Source organism: Crocuta crocuta, unplaced genomic scaffold (assembly GCF_008692635.1).
Source record: "Crocuta crocuta isolate KB4526 unplaced genomic scaffold, BGI_CrCroc_1.0 scaffold147, whole genome shotgun sequence".
Taxonomy (NCBI): Eukaryota; Metazoa; Chordata; class Mammalia; order Carnivora; family Hyaenidae; genus Crocuta; species Crocuta crocuta.
In genome coordinates, this window is record NW_027532594.1 from 8,409,175 (window position 1) to 8,424,020 (window position 14,846).

General features: G+C 37.0%; 1 long non-coding RNA gene across 1 annotated transcript; it reads left to right on the plus strand.

The window, feature by feature from the left end:
• Positions 1 to 4,396: 4,396 nt before the first annotated feature.
• On the plus strand, positions 4,397 to 10,116 carry LOC144244707 (uncharacterized). The gene is made up of 3 exons (XR_013339029.1): positions 4,397 to 4,454; positions 9,086 to 9,236; positions 9,348 to 10,116. It is a non-coding gene; the product is annotated as an uncharacterized LOC144244707 (long non-coding RNA).
• Positions 10,117 to 14,846: the final 4,730 nt, after the last annotated feature.

Genomic DNA, 14,846 nt, shown 5'->3' on the forward strand with positions numbered 1-14,846 from the left:
AGTTTCTATATGTTGGATGCCCTTCCTGTCACCATGACTATGTGTGTGTGTGTGTGTGTGTGTGTGTGTGTGTGTGTCTGACATGAAAGGTAATGGTACTTTTGGTGACCAAACAATGAAGATGAATTAGTTTCTGTCCTTTGGAGCATTGGTCTCTTGCCTTCTTTGGACAAATCTAGCCATAGATTTCCTTTTTAATATAGCTGATTGAGTTGATTTGGGTGGGAAGTGGAAGAAGGATGAGCATTATGGTGGGAGGAGCCTGTGGAAAACTAGAAAAAGAAATCCCCAAAGTATAAGATGACCTGTTCTTAAAAATATATTCTGAGGCACTTGGGTGGCTCAGTTGGGCGTTTGCTTCTTGATTTCTGCTCAGGTCGTGATCCCAACATAATGGGATTGAGGCAGCATCGGGCTCTGTGCTGAAGGTGGAGCTCACTTGGGATTCTCTCTCTCCCTCTCTCTCTACCCCTATGCTCCCTCTCTCTCAAATTTTATATATAATGAGAGGTAAATGTCTTTCAATACTTCTTAACAACTCAGTATTAATTGAATATATATGTATATATACATTACATATATATAATGTTTGTTTGAAATGTTTGTGTAGAATTTTCCAATTTCTGGTCTTCTAAAAGAAAACATGGTGCCCAAAAAGAACACGTGGTTAGAATTTAAAGTGTGCACCCATGTGAGCAGTGCCTCTAGGACTATTTGTGTGACTGAGCTATACATCCCAGAAATCCTCTGTGAACTGAATAATAAGTAGGATTTCCAAAGGCAAATTTTAAAGACATGTGTAGAAAAAGAAAGAGACCTAACTTAAGGAAAGGAATAAACAGTTTAAAACCTAGCCTATACATATTCATAATCTAAAAATTTCAAAGCTTTGGAAGAATATTTGTCTGAGGGAATTTAAATCTCCAAACAAAAATCTTAATTATTAACTGAATTAGCATTTTATTAGTAAGGTACTGGAGAGATAATTTTCATCCCCTCTCTACATAAAATTCGTTGATTTAGAAATGCCTCTCAAATTATTTACAAATATTTCAAATATAAAGCAATTATAACATATTAAGCGTTAATATAATTATTTCGAATCTATGTATTTGATGCCAGAAAAATAATCATTTTGAATCATTTCATCTAAGACAAAATAAGATTATGATTTTCTTTTATCAGATACAATTAGGTAGAAAAGCTCAACTTCACTTCCTTCCTGGATTTTTACTTCATATTCTTTAACCAAATGGAATATGAATTAATTTACCATTTCATCACTAAACCTCTGTCACACTACCAGTTGATGTACTAAGTGGGAATATTTGTCAAAATTACTAACAGCATGTTTAAAAAATCAAATACTATACATACATATCAAAGCATTCACTGGAGACGTACCAAAGCCAGTATTGTAGGAACTGACTCATTGTGTCACCTTTTGTGAAATCAGACTGGTCACCCCAGCACCAGGACACCACAGCCATCTCCCAATTGACCACCCACTGTGGATAGCTGGAGTCTATATAGGGTCTTTCACGTATAAGACAAGTTTTACAGTAGATTCTAGAATCACCAAAACTCCTGTTTGTAGTCTTTTTTGATTTTTTTTTTTGCCCATGTGAAAAAAAACCTGGCACACATGTTAAGAGAGCATGTCTGAAACATACAATGATGCAATGAAAACTTACACAGATTTCCTCTCACCTCTCTCCAAGTAGATAGGTTTATATTTGACATCACATGGATTCAGAGAATTTCTCTGCAAAAAATATATCCCCACAAACTTGACTAATAGAAAGAAGCCAATATGAAGCCTACTGTTTAATTCTAGTGGCAGAAATTAGTTAATTATTTAATTAGAGTTTTTCCTTTCCTTCTAGGTACACTGTGAAACTATATTCCCCAACCTTCCCTGCTGTTAAGTGTGGTCATGTGACCAGTTAATGCAATGGGCAGACGTGTTGCATGCTCTTAAAAAATCTCCCTGTTCTCATTTACTCCTTTTATTCTTACATCTGCCAGCTGTCTATCTCTGGCTAATGTTCTTTGGAGTCCACATGTTAACTTTAGTAACAACTCATAAAATAGAGTCTAGTCTTAAATTCATTTGACATTTAAAGGATATTAGGAGACCAGCGTTCAGTATGGTCAGTGTCCTACATAATTAAACTAGGAACTTCCAATTTTGTATTCAAGTGTAGTCCACTATCATATTATTATTCCCATTTTGCAATAGGGGAAGCTGACAGGATCACAGAGTCAAAGTCCATCTTTTCTGATGGTCAATTTTAGTGGCTCCTTTGAAGTATGAGTATGTTCAAGACTACATGTTTCTGAACTTCTTGAATACTTCCTTTAGGATTTGATGAAATTCATTCATCCAACAAATATTTACTGAATACCCATTATGTGTCAAGCACTATTTTAGGTCCTTGAAATGCACAGTGAAAATATACAGCCAAGAAATTCTTCTCCTATAGTAAACTTCCAGATGGTACATTTCTGGTAGAAAGAGGAGGATTTATTAATTGCAATGCAATTATTAAACATTTTAAAACTCTGATGATCTTGTACTTCTGTAGCACATTCAGTAAGAAACTATGGCACTTGAGATAAATAGTAGTGGCTGTCAAAATATAAAATGCCAAGTACTATCCTCAAGGAACATGCAGTTTCTATAGGCAGATAAATCACAATATACACATAATTTGTATCAGACACCATTAAGAGTTACTTTAGTTCCCCCGAGTATCACATAATTCTAGGGCCTTTGTCTGCCTCTGATTCCCAGGTGCCACTATGTTGGCTAACTCTAAATGGGCACAGACCAACTTCATATGAACAACTTGACATCTGCTTTGCTTCCTGTCCCACTGCTTTTCTCTTACCTTGTATCCCAGAGCTTTCCTGTCCATGGTGAGGTGTAAGCTACAGGGAGAAGAGCTCAAGTACACTGAGAAGAGACGGGAAGTTAACCTATCAGAGAACAAAGTTTTACCAATGAAGACAGGATCCAGCGTATAGTTATTTCTTCCTTCTTCACTCTGGGCAGGTTGTTCTGAGATGCAGTTGTTCATATGGACTCCATGAGGATGGTTCTCAAGAATAATGAATTAGTTGTACTTGACACCAAACAGTATCCATGTCAAGAATTCATCTACTTGAACTTAATTTCTTCTTTCCCTCCATGGCTTCATCTCTTCTCCCTTTACTTCTACTTCTTTGTGACCACACTCTCTAATTGTTAGCGTATACATTTTTGCTTCGGTCTCCGTTTTCTAGCACACTTAATTATTATACATGGAAAACATGGCAATTAATTCAAGAGTTGTGAATGACATGATATGAGGGTATAGAAAAAGTTTTTTTTCCCCTACATGTGGTTTCTAAGAATGTCAGTAAAGTGACAAGAAAGAGGTGGGGATTTTGTGTTTTGTTTTGAAAAATGAATACATTTCTAACAGATGCGGAAAGATACCACTGACATTCCAAGTCAAATAATGGTAAACAAAAATGCATCCAAGAGCAGCAATCTAGAAAATATTTTTTAGGAGAAAGCTAGAAGGAAGGCTAACAAATCAGGTAATTGAAAATCTTGAATATTACAGACACCCAATGCTGGAGATCATATACTTTTTTCAGGTTGCCACAGTTGATGCTATGTCAACAGGAAGTCAGAACTCTAAGGAAGGGAGGGAATTGTGGACCTATCCTTAGATATTCTGATTCAGTAGGTCAGGCGGTGCCTCAAGTCTTCATTTCTACTTAGGTCCTCAGATGTTGCCAATATGTCTATTCAGGGACCACATTTTGAATACCACTAGTTTAGAAAAGATATGTCCTTTCTATATACCATTCCTGAACAGAGGCGCCCCGGACCTGTGTGTTTCTAAATATGGAATATGACCTCTTCAGCCACCCTTTAAGTGCTTTCTGGACGCATTTGCATTTTAGGTTGGTTAAAATATTTATTTTAAGCAATTTATGACAGTGCTGGATTTATGCACAACTCTGTGGTTGATGCTGATAAAAAACATTGCTAGCTACGTCTGCAATCAAACCTTTCTAATTAACTCAACGCCAATTCCCTTTCCACAGAGAAGATAAGGTACCTGTTGAGACAGGGTACCAGAAAGGATGTTTTGATGGATGAGAAAGATCCAGATTCTCAGGAGAAAGATCATGCTATGAGTCAGTAATGAGGGCCTCAAATAAAGTAGATTAAGAGAGGTAAGGCATCAGAGATCATCTCAGCTCCCTGCTGTAATTTTCCTGACTCTGCTACTGGGTATTATTTAGCTAAGAGAGTGATCAGTCTTTGAGTAGACATCAAATACAAACAAGAGGCCGAGCATAAGGTGTGTAATCTAAAATTTATTCACTGATCTCACAGATTCCTGGGTCTCGTGCTGACTGCCACATCTCCAGAGGACACAGGATAGGATAAAGTAAGTCATGGTGTGAAATACCACTGAGATTACTGGGGATGCCTGCCTCAAGAAAGAGATGTCTTGTATTATGGTTGTTGGATATGACAAGTGTCATTTTTCCAAAGGCCGCCGTATGAAATGCTGGGAGAAAAGTAAACAAAAGAAGGGTAAGGAATGAAAGTTATAATGAAACAATCTACATTCAGCATTATAAAATCTGTCCACATGGAATGTGCAACATGGTGAGGAGGAAAGTCTTCCATTACTGGAAGTGTTCAAAGTAAATCAGGTTAGCAGACTATTCGTTAGAAAAGCATTTTATAAAGCTTTGGGAAATCCATTGTCATTACTTCCAAAATGAGAGAGAAAATGGATAGACACACACACACACACACACACACACACACACAAACATTTTTTTTCTAACTTAATATTTGCATAAATTTCATAAGACCTTCATTTGTAGACGAGTATTCCATTTTGTTCATGGTACTAGTGACCCCACAGATCAGTGATCTAAAAGCTAATATGGAAACAAAAAGAGCATTCCCCCAACAGGGTACTGGATCTACATTGAACACAGTGGGGGTTTAAAGCCCCCAGTGGGAAATGATCATCTCATTGCTTTCTAGGTTTGATTGAAATTACCAGGTCTTTTCCATGCTGTGTCCTGGAGTGTAAAGAGAAATTAATTGATAGCCTAATAAGTGAGAGCTGAAAAAGAATTCCTCTCTGCTGTGCTAAGAATAGAGTTTTATTTTCCTGTAGTGTCCATATATTCATGAAGAATTCTGTTGAGTTTTCTTAGTCAGAATTTAGAAAGGTTATAGTTGGTGACTTCACTAGAGCAAAATAATTTATCTTGTTGCTATTGAGAAATTTTCACATAGTATTCTCAGGAGCATAAATTTTAGTAAAGATTACTTTATTAAGGAATGATGGCAACTAATATAGAAAGGGCAAAACTCATTTCCTAGTCTTATTTACATCTTTATTTTTGAGAGGGGGAGAAGGAAAGAGGGGAAGGGAAAAAGGAAGGAAGGAGAAAACAATCAACTTCAACACAGCATAAAGGGGGGAGCACATAAAATAACAGTCATAAAAGATCTATGTTGTCTTTAAAATGTCTCTTACTGACTTTTTAATGTAAGTTTTGAGACTCTGCATGTTGAAGCAGAGACAAAATGTTAGTAAAATACAGGGCTCATTTGTTTTCAGCTATAAAAGGAATAAATGTCTTATTCCCCCATTTAAGTGTTATTTACTTATCAAACCACAGATTCTGATCCCAGAGAACACCAAGTAAAAAAATACCAAAAAACCCCCAAAACTATGCCTAGTCATATCTTCAGAAAGTCAAAGAAAAGAGAGAATCTTGAAAGAAGATTGAGAAAAAAAGTGAATCTTACCTACACAGGAACTTGTCTTCAGAAATCAAGTAAGCAAGAAGAGATTAGAGGGAAATATTTAAATTGTTGAAAGAAAAATCCACCAACCCAGAATCCTGGATACAGTGAAATGATTTTTCAAAAGTAAAAAGGCAATAAAGAATTTCTTAGTCAAACAAAAATTGAGGGAATTTTTTACTAGTAGGTATGACTTGTAAAAAATGTTAAAAGAAGCTCCAAATCATGAGGCCAAGATAACCATTTGGAATGAAGTCTACATGTGTGGTTACTATTTGAATAATTTACTTCATAGAAGCTTTGGAGTTGAAATCAACTTTCAGAGATGCCCCAAGTTGTCTAGGTCTTTACTGTCCTGCATCAGCTTGTATTGTATGAGAGCTGCCCCAAAAAGGGGTTTGACCTGGTGTGAGGTGGCTTCATGCAGCTGAGGCAATCCTAGAGGAGGCTAACATCACAAAGCTGCCTTCAGACAAGAGGTGGCTGACACTTGTGTTTTATAAAGGATTTCTTACCAGGACCTGGCAGAAAAAGAAAATTCCCAAACTCAGTTTGTGGATGAGCTTCCTTACAATGTGACTGCAAGCTGAAAACGGATGGCAGCTATAAAACAAACCCCCCCAAGAATGGCTTTGAAAGAGAGTGGTAAGGAAACATCCTTCCAATGAATAGAGTTTTGGTTGATCCATCTGGTCATCTACTTTGTAGTACAATATAAATAATCTTAATATATTCATCTTTTAGGCTGGGATTAGAATGAATCGAGAAGAACCTCAGGTACAAAATTTAAGGAGGTGTTTATTCTCAAGGTTGTGCACGTGCTTAGTCCCTGATATGGCACTATTTCTTCAGAAGACCAACAGCTACTAACTGGAAAATTGACTATATTGAGCCCATTAAATATAAAGCTAAAGTGCAAGTTTGGAGGTAATATTTTATGATAATAAGACTCAACCTCATGATGCGATGTGCAGTTTGGTACTGTACATGCAGTTTCATCATGTTGCTGTGTTCAGAAATAAAAATAAGAAAGAATTCATGGGAATGGAAACCAAGGATTAATGGGAATGGAAACCAAGGATTAGTAGGCAAGAATGACCCACTTGAGGGAATTTGTGCATAGAGATATGGGCTCTCCCAGTTTAGAAACTCCAGTTCCCAAAGAGAGGAACAGAAATGTCCATGATAAGGGTCTTGTTCATGTGAGTAGATAAGCCACTGAGTCCAGCAGACATCCTAGCTGATGACAAGTGACTCTGTAATGGTTAGTGAAGGAGTGATATAATGAATATCAGTCCTGGCACTGAGATGCTGTACTGTTAAGAATGATTTTTTTTCCCCACTATCTTTCTTCTTTTATGTTTAGTCCCAGGAAGAGACATCCCATACAAAATCTTTTGGAACTGCTCCAAAACATAAGTGAACAAATGGGTCAGAGTGACATGATGGGCAGACTGTGGTGGATGCTGTATTGTGCTGTCCAGATTGTTTTTCAATGAATATTTATTTGTGCCAATTTTTGGGAGTATTGTCGGCAAATAGCCTTCATATGTCAACCATTTCATGAATTGACTCTGCTGAAGACAGCTTCCTCAACTAAGATTCTACTCCTTCTTAAAGCTATTCACATCAAATGACTGATCAATGTAAGAGAACAAAATCCTGACTATCTTAGTTCAAGTCGAACTAGTCCAGATCCAAAGCTCCCCACAGGATCTTCAAAGACTGTAGTTGAGACTGGATCCTTGCTTAACTTCTCCCTCTTTCCAATCCATACACCTTCCCTTATCTTCTGACAGGTGTTAATCTCAAAGGAAATGTTTCAAATCATTTTATATATGAAATTCTGTCTCTGAGTCAGCTTATTTTAAAAGTTATGTCTCTGTTACACTTTATAGAAAACCCAACAGACTCCACCAGAAGCCTACTAGAACTGATCCATGAATTCAGCAAAGTTGCAGGGTACAAAATCAACATACAGAAATTGGTTGCATTTTTATACACCAATAATGAAGCAACAGAAAGAGAAATCAAGAAGCTTATCCCATTCACAATTGCACACACACACACAAAACCCCATAAAATACCAAGAATAAGCCTAACCAAAGATATAGGAGATCTGTATGATGAAAACTATAGAAAACTTATGAAGGAAATTGAAGAAGACACAAAGAAATGGNCTTAAAGTATGAAATCCAGCAAAGTGCCATGGAAGACAGATTGGTAATTCTAAATTGGTTTTCCAGAGAATTCTTGAGAGTGGAAGTCATATGTGAATCATATCTATAAAGTGGCACTTTCAAGTGCCAAAGGTACTTGAATGTGAGGTAGGTGAATGCAGAGGAAGAAGCACAATGGCAGGAGGAACACATAGGGATGGAGGTCAGGACACACTCCAAACAAATATTGTCTATTACACCACCATATGATTTGATAAATACCTTCAAGTGCCATGGAAATCAAATGCCTTTGAAAACAAATCTAGTTAAAGTATCAGATGAATGCTACAAATTGCTGGTTTCCAAATTTTGACTTGAAGACTTCTATTGTTTCATCATTTTGGGCATTTCCTTCTCTCTCTTTCTTTCTTGTTTTGAACATCACCTAATTTGTTGATCTACAAAGAATCTACATTGCTTTTCTGGATAACACATTAACAACTAAAAATTGTGCTGTCTTCTGAGCAGCAAAGTTAATGTGATACTGTGGGTCCTATACTTGTCTAATTTTCAAGGTAAGGCCAAAGTTGGAGCACTTACACAGATGTCTATAAGTAAATTCAAAGGCCACTAAAGTAATGTTTGTTACGCGGTTCCCATTCAATAAAAAAAATTAAACATGGATCCCTGATTGCAACATAAATTTAATCAATCTATTAATAGGAACTTCCCATGTGCATGTGCCTTTGTTACGAATTGCAGACTATATAAAAAACTTTAAGTTTTTGTTGATGGATGCTTAGTTGCATGAGTGTTGAAAAACAATAAAAATCTTTTATCCTTTAAAATTCCAGCCAAAAATTTAAAATTAAATGTGTTAACTAAATAAATGCATTGCCTTTAATCCTGATAAGACTAGCCTGGAGAATCTGTTTCAGATGTTGGGAAACAATCTGCCATTTGATGCTCCTGTTCCCACCCTATCCCCCACCTCCGCTAGAATTTAAGATAATTCACCTGAGGGAGAATTTGTGTCTGCAGAACAGATAAAAGATAACTCTGATCCAGAATTCCTGTCTCATAGGCAAGGGACCAAGCAGCTGGACAGAGTGAGATATCCTCCAGATCCATCTCTGGAAGTATTGCCTGGAGCAGAGAAACACCCTGCTGACAGAAATGGACAGGCTAGGGTTAAGCCGAATAGGCTCATTTCTTCTTCCAATCCCACGAATCAGGTCAGCTACTTCTCTTCTTTGGCAGAGGTGGGATGGTGGGGAAGCGACATTTAAGAGAAGCCATGAATACTCATTTTCCATTTCTAATTGATGTGCTTCCCTGTTTCACAGGCCGAGAAAGGAGAGTAGAGACCCGTACTCCCTTCATTAAGTGTTATCACTGCACCAGCGGCTTCCTACCAGCTTGGGATCTCCTAAGAGAAAAGGTCCTTGCACAGTCTTCAGGAAGAGCATTTCCAAGAACAATAGCCCCAAGAGGAATCTCCTCAGGGACAGAGGTCTTGTCTTACATAGCTTACAGTCACTAGCAGTGCTTTGAGTGAAAAGGGAGCTCAATAAGCAATTGTGAATTTTGTTTTATTTTACTTTGCTTAGTATTGCTTAGGGCCATGAGATTCAAATTTAAATCACTACAGACTTAATTACAGTGGAAAAGAATGGAGTCAGAAAACCACTTTAGTTTCCAATCTCAAAATAAATGGCAGTGCGGTAAAGGTACTAAGAGAAATCCGTTGGTAGGAAAACGGAGTTAGGCAACTCTTTAGCAAATTTAGTGATTGATATCCATCTGAAAATACAAGGCAGCAATTTCCTTTGGTGGCATAATTTGTAGATAAAATTCTAAATGAAAGCTTTGCTGGAACTATTGGTAATCAAAACACCTGCACGATTAATTTCAAAATACCATATATTACTTTGAGGGTTAAATCACATGTTTCACACACTTGCACACGCACGAGCATTCACTTTCTCAGAATAAATGCCAGTATACATATTTCTACACTTGGTGACTATTCATCAATCTCACAGCTTGATGTGAGAAGCTTACAAAAAAACAGGACTAAAATTAAGAATAAATAAATTTGTAAAATTATATGAATACAGACATAGTAATGTGTTTTTATGTGTGCTTCATTACAAATACTACTACTGAGACAAACTACACATCCATGCACATATGAACGAAGTGTATTCTGTTTTTGAAAATGCATAAACATGAAATAAACTGTAATTTTTTTTTTCTGCTAAGAATGGTCAAACTGTTAGTTTTGGGTCATATTTTTCTGCTTTCTAAGCTGATATTTACAGCCTCACAGAATCCTTAATTTCAACTTATTCTTTGATTCTAGCGATAGGGTGATGAATTGACTTAAATGTTAAGACACAGTACATTTATGTGCTTTAGTGTTTGTTTTGTTTTCTTAACTCTAAACTTATTAGCTAACAAATTAGTCCATATTAAAAAAACAAATGGCAACAATATTTGTAAAAACCACATACACTTTTAGACACTGACAACATTAAAATACCATCAAAAAAATCTTCAACACAAGGCTAAGACACAGTCCCCTAGAAATACCTTCCACCCTTTCCATATTACATTTGTTGAGTGACAATTATAGTGAAACAGAGACTGATTTATTTTTGGCTGTGTCCTGGAAAACCGGCACTATCAAAGACACATGTATTTTTATTTTTTTTCTCAGAAAAGAGAAAAATCACACTTATTTCTCAGATTAGACATGGTTTTAACTTATGAATATCTGATCTATGGATGTGAGCAAGATAATATGAGACTGTAGTTTTTAGAAATGGCTGCACACCAGAAAGCCACCTTAGATGAAATGAATGTTTAATGTGTCAGTTGATTTTTTTTTAAATTAACTTCACTGCCATTATGCTGAAGGGTCAAAATCACCACTCTGCTTCTAAGTTAGCAGTGCCAGCTGTGTCACACAGAGCTGTAGGCTGTCATTCTGCCATATTCCAGCAAGCCTCAGGAGAACTGGACATCTCCACCAACTGCATTTCCTTTCATCATTTCTGGCTATTTCTTTATCTCTCTTCCTCTTTATCCCACTTTGATTGGAAACTACTATTTTCTTTACCCCCATTTTATGCTTTCTAATGATTTTCTATTTTATATATATCAAAAACAAATATTTTATATAAAATAACAAAAATCTTGGAAGATAGTCTACAAAATTAAAAAGGTAGGTCATTTGAAAATATTAGATGCTTAATACAAGAAGTAATACCTTAAAACTTATTATTTTTAAAATTTTTCTAACATTTATTTATTTTAGAGAGACAGAGAGAGGCAGAGAATGAGCAGAAGAGGGGTAGAGAGAGAGGGAGACACAGAATCTGAAGCAGGCTCCAGCTCCAAGCTGTCAGCACAGAGCCCGATATGGGGCTTGAACCCACGAACCATGAGATCATGACCTGAGCCAAAGTTGGTTGCATAACCAACTGAGCCACCCAGGTGCCCTTCCTTCTATTATATTATTAAAAGGGATGTTCATCAAGGAGAAGAATTAAATAATAATTTAGAGACAGAAAGGAAACATTTCTAATAGTTATCAAACTGTCCATTGCCAAACCAAATCGCATTTTATTGTAAAAGTTTGTGCTTTATTATAAGCAATAAAGCAGCAACAATATTTACCATGAAATAAAAATGAGGACATTATAATCAAAGATAATAAACAGGAGAATGTTATTGGAGATTGCTATTGGTCGAATTGTATCCCCACCACCCAAAATTCAAATGCTGAAGTCATATCCCTCCAGTACCTCAGAATATGACTATCTTCAAGACAGCGCCTTTTAAAAGGTAATTGAATTCAAATGAAATTTTGCGGGAGAGTCTTAATCCAGTATGTTTGGTGTCTTCATAAGAGGAGGAGATTGGAGCACTGACAACACCAACAGGGACAATCATGTGAGGACACAGAGAGAACATGGCCATCTGGATAATAAAGGGAGAGGTCTTAGAAGAAATCGAACTTGTTGACACCTTGATCTTAATTTTTGCCTTCTAGAATTATGAGAAAATAAACTTCTGTTGTTTAAGTCCCCTCATCTGTGGGGTTCTGCTATGGAAGCCCCAGCAAATTACTATAGAGAGCAAAGGCATGAGTACACCTGTCAGGGGGAAAGATAAAAATTGGAAAGGACAGAGAGCCAGTTCCACGTTTTCTTATTGGCATTCAAGTGCTGGATAAGATAAACTCTGCTCTTTAAAATACCAAAATGCCATTCAAAGTTTCCATTGAAAAGGTAAATTAACATTGTTTATTTTTTTTAAAGTATAATTTATTGTCAAATTGGCTAACTTACAGTGTGTAAAGTGTGCTCTTGGGTTTTGGGGTAGATTTCCGTGGTTCATCGCTAACATACAACACCCAGTGCTCATCCCAGCAAGTGACCTCAATGCCCATAATCCATTTTCTCCTTTCCCTCACTCCCCCATCCATCCTCAGTTTGTTCTATGTATTTAAGATTCTCTTGTTGTTTGCCTCCCTCTCTCTCTGTTTGTAACTATTTTTTCCCCTTCCTTCCCCCAAGGTCTTCTGTTAACTTTCTCAAGATCCACATATGAGTGAAAACATATGACATCTGTCCTTCTCTGACTGACTTATTTCATTCAGCACAAGACCTTCCAGTTCCATCCACATTGCTGCAAATGTCATGGTTTCATTCTTTCTCATTGCCAAGTAGTCTTCCATTGTATATATAAACCACATTTTCTTGATCCATTCGTCAGTTGATGGACATTTAGGCTCTTCCCATAATTTGGCTATTGTTGAAAGTGCTGCTGTAAACATTGGGATGCATGTGCCCCTATGCATCAGCACTCCTGTATCCCTTGGGTAAACCCCTTATAGTGCTATTGCTGGGTCATAGGATAATTCTATTTTTAATTTTTTGAGGAACTTCCACGCTGTTTTCCAGAGTGGCTGCACCAGTTTGCATTCCCACCAATAGTGTAGGAGGGTGCCCGTTTCTCCACCCGAAAAACAAATAAATTAACATTGTTTATTTTTTGGCCCATAGTTTTTATTCACTTTAGAAAATAGGATTTTTAGCAGTTTATTATTTTCATTTGATTATTCAAAAATGATTCAAAATTTGTTTTAATGTTTATTTATTTTTGAGACAGAAAGAGAGAGAGAGAGAGAGAGAGAAGGAGACACAGAGACCAAAGCAGGCTCCAGGCTCTGAACAGTCAGCACAGAGCCCAACATGGAGCTCGAACTCACAGACCACGAGATTGTGACCTGAGCTGAATTTAGACATTTAACTGACTGAGCCATGTGGGCACCCCTTGTTAGTTACCATTTTAATAATTATAAGACTTTGCCACTCAGCACAGTGGCATTACTTTTTTCTCAAGATAGAGCGATATGTTTTTATTTTATCAAGCAAATGGAATTTGGTTTCTTGAGAGACTGGGTACTATGTCAGAAGTTGCATTCAAATTAAAATTACCTTGAACCTAAGGACAAAGTCACTCTTGGGAAAATATTGTTGAACTTTACTGGGCAACAATACAATGTGTGAGATTACAGAAAACACAAAAGAACGCACACATTATCTCTATTTGGAAGTTTATGAAATTGTTATCACCTAACTTCTACCTAAATTTTGAGTCTACTTCACCACCCACGCCTCTGTCATTTTACCCATATCCATGTCAGTATTCTTGCTGGAATAAATCCAATGTATTAGGCAAATCATTGCCCTTTCGGTGAAACTAATCTAAGGGCAGGTGGCACCTTCACATGTATTAGAGCATACCCACAACCAGCAGTTAGGGCACATTCCTCCCTCCAGCATGGTCAATACAGCCATACTGGTGTTGTCCAATTGTAGATGAACCCTTTCAGGCCTTTAATTTCCTGCCTGAACAACCACACATTTATTGGATGTTTTTTGTGACCTTTCTGAAGTTTGTGAGTCATTAAAAAATGTGTCCCCTGTTGAATTCTCTGCTTTCTCTTGTGCACTATTCTTCTAAAAATGTCTGTGTTCTTGCTCTTTATTTTGTATTTCTTAAAATAAAATCCACAGAGACGTTCAACATAAGTCTACCTTCCAGAATACTACTTTACTAGAATGTATTCTCTGTTCTTACAATGTAAAAGCTTCCCTGGAAACACACGAATAAATAGAGGGAGGCTAAAACTTTGGTCACCTCAAGAGACAACAGAATGCCATGATATTTTATTTTCTTTTAAAGTTTATTTTAGTAATTTTGAGAGAAAGAAAGTGTGTGTGTGTGTGTGTGTGTGTGTGTGTGTGAGAGAGAGAGAGAGAGAGAGAGAGAAAGCATACAAGCAGAGGAGGGGCAGAGAGAGAATCCCAAACAGGCTCCCCGCTAACAGTGTGGGGCTTGATCTCACAAACCGTGAGATCATGACCTGAGACAAAATCAAGAGTCTAATGTTTAACCAACTGAGCCACCCAGGTGCCCCAAGAATGCCATGACATTCTAAGTCACTTTTGTTGTTGGTCTTTCTGCTCACCACCTGATGGCAAGAATTGATGGCCTCCGAATATGTGTGACAAGTGCCCAGTGGGTAAATTTTCCAGAAGCATTATGGCACGTCTGTCTCTTAGGAAGCAGATATTTGATTACTCTTTGAGGAAATTCCTGTGTCCTCATGGAGAATGAACAGTGTGGCTGATGTAGGGGGTAAATATCACCTTTCCTGAAAAAATTAACTCTTTCAAAAAAAAAAAAAAGCATATTGTTTTTAACCGTTTGTTGTAAAAAAAAATTAACCTTTATTTATTTTTGAGGAACAGAGAGAGACAGAGTGC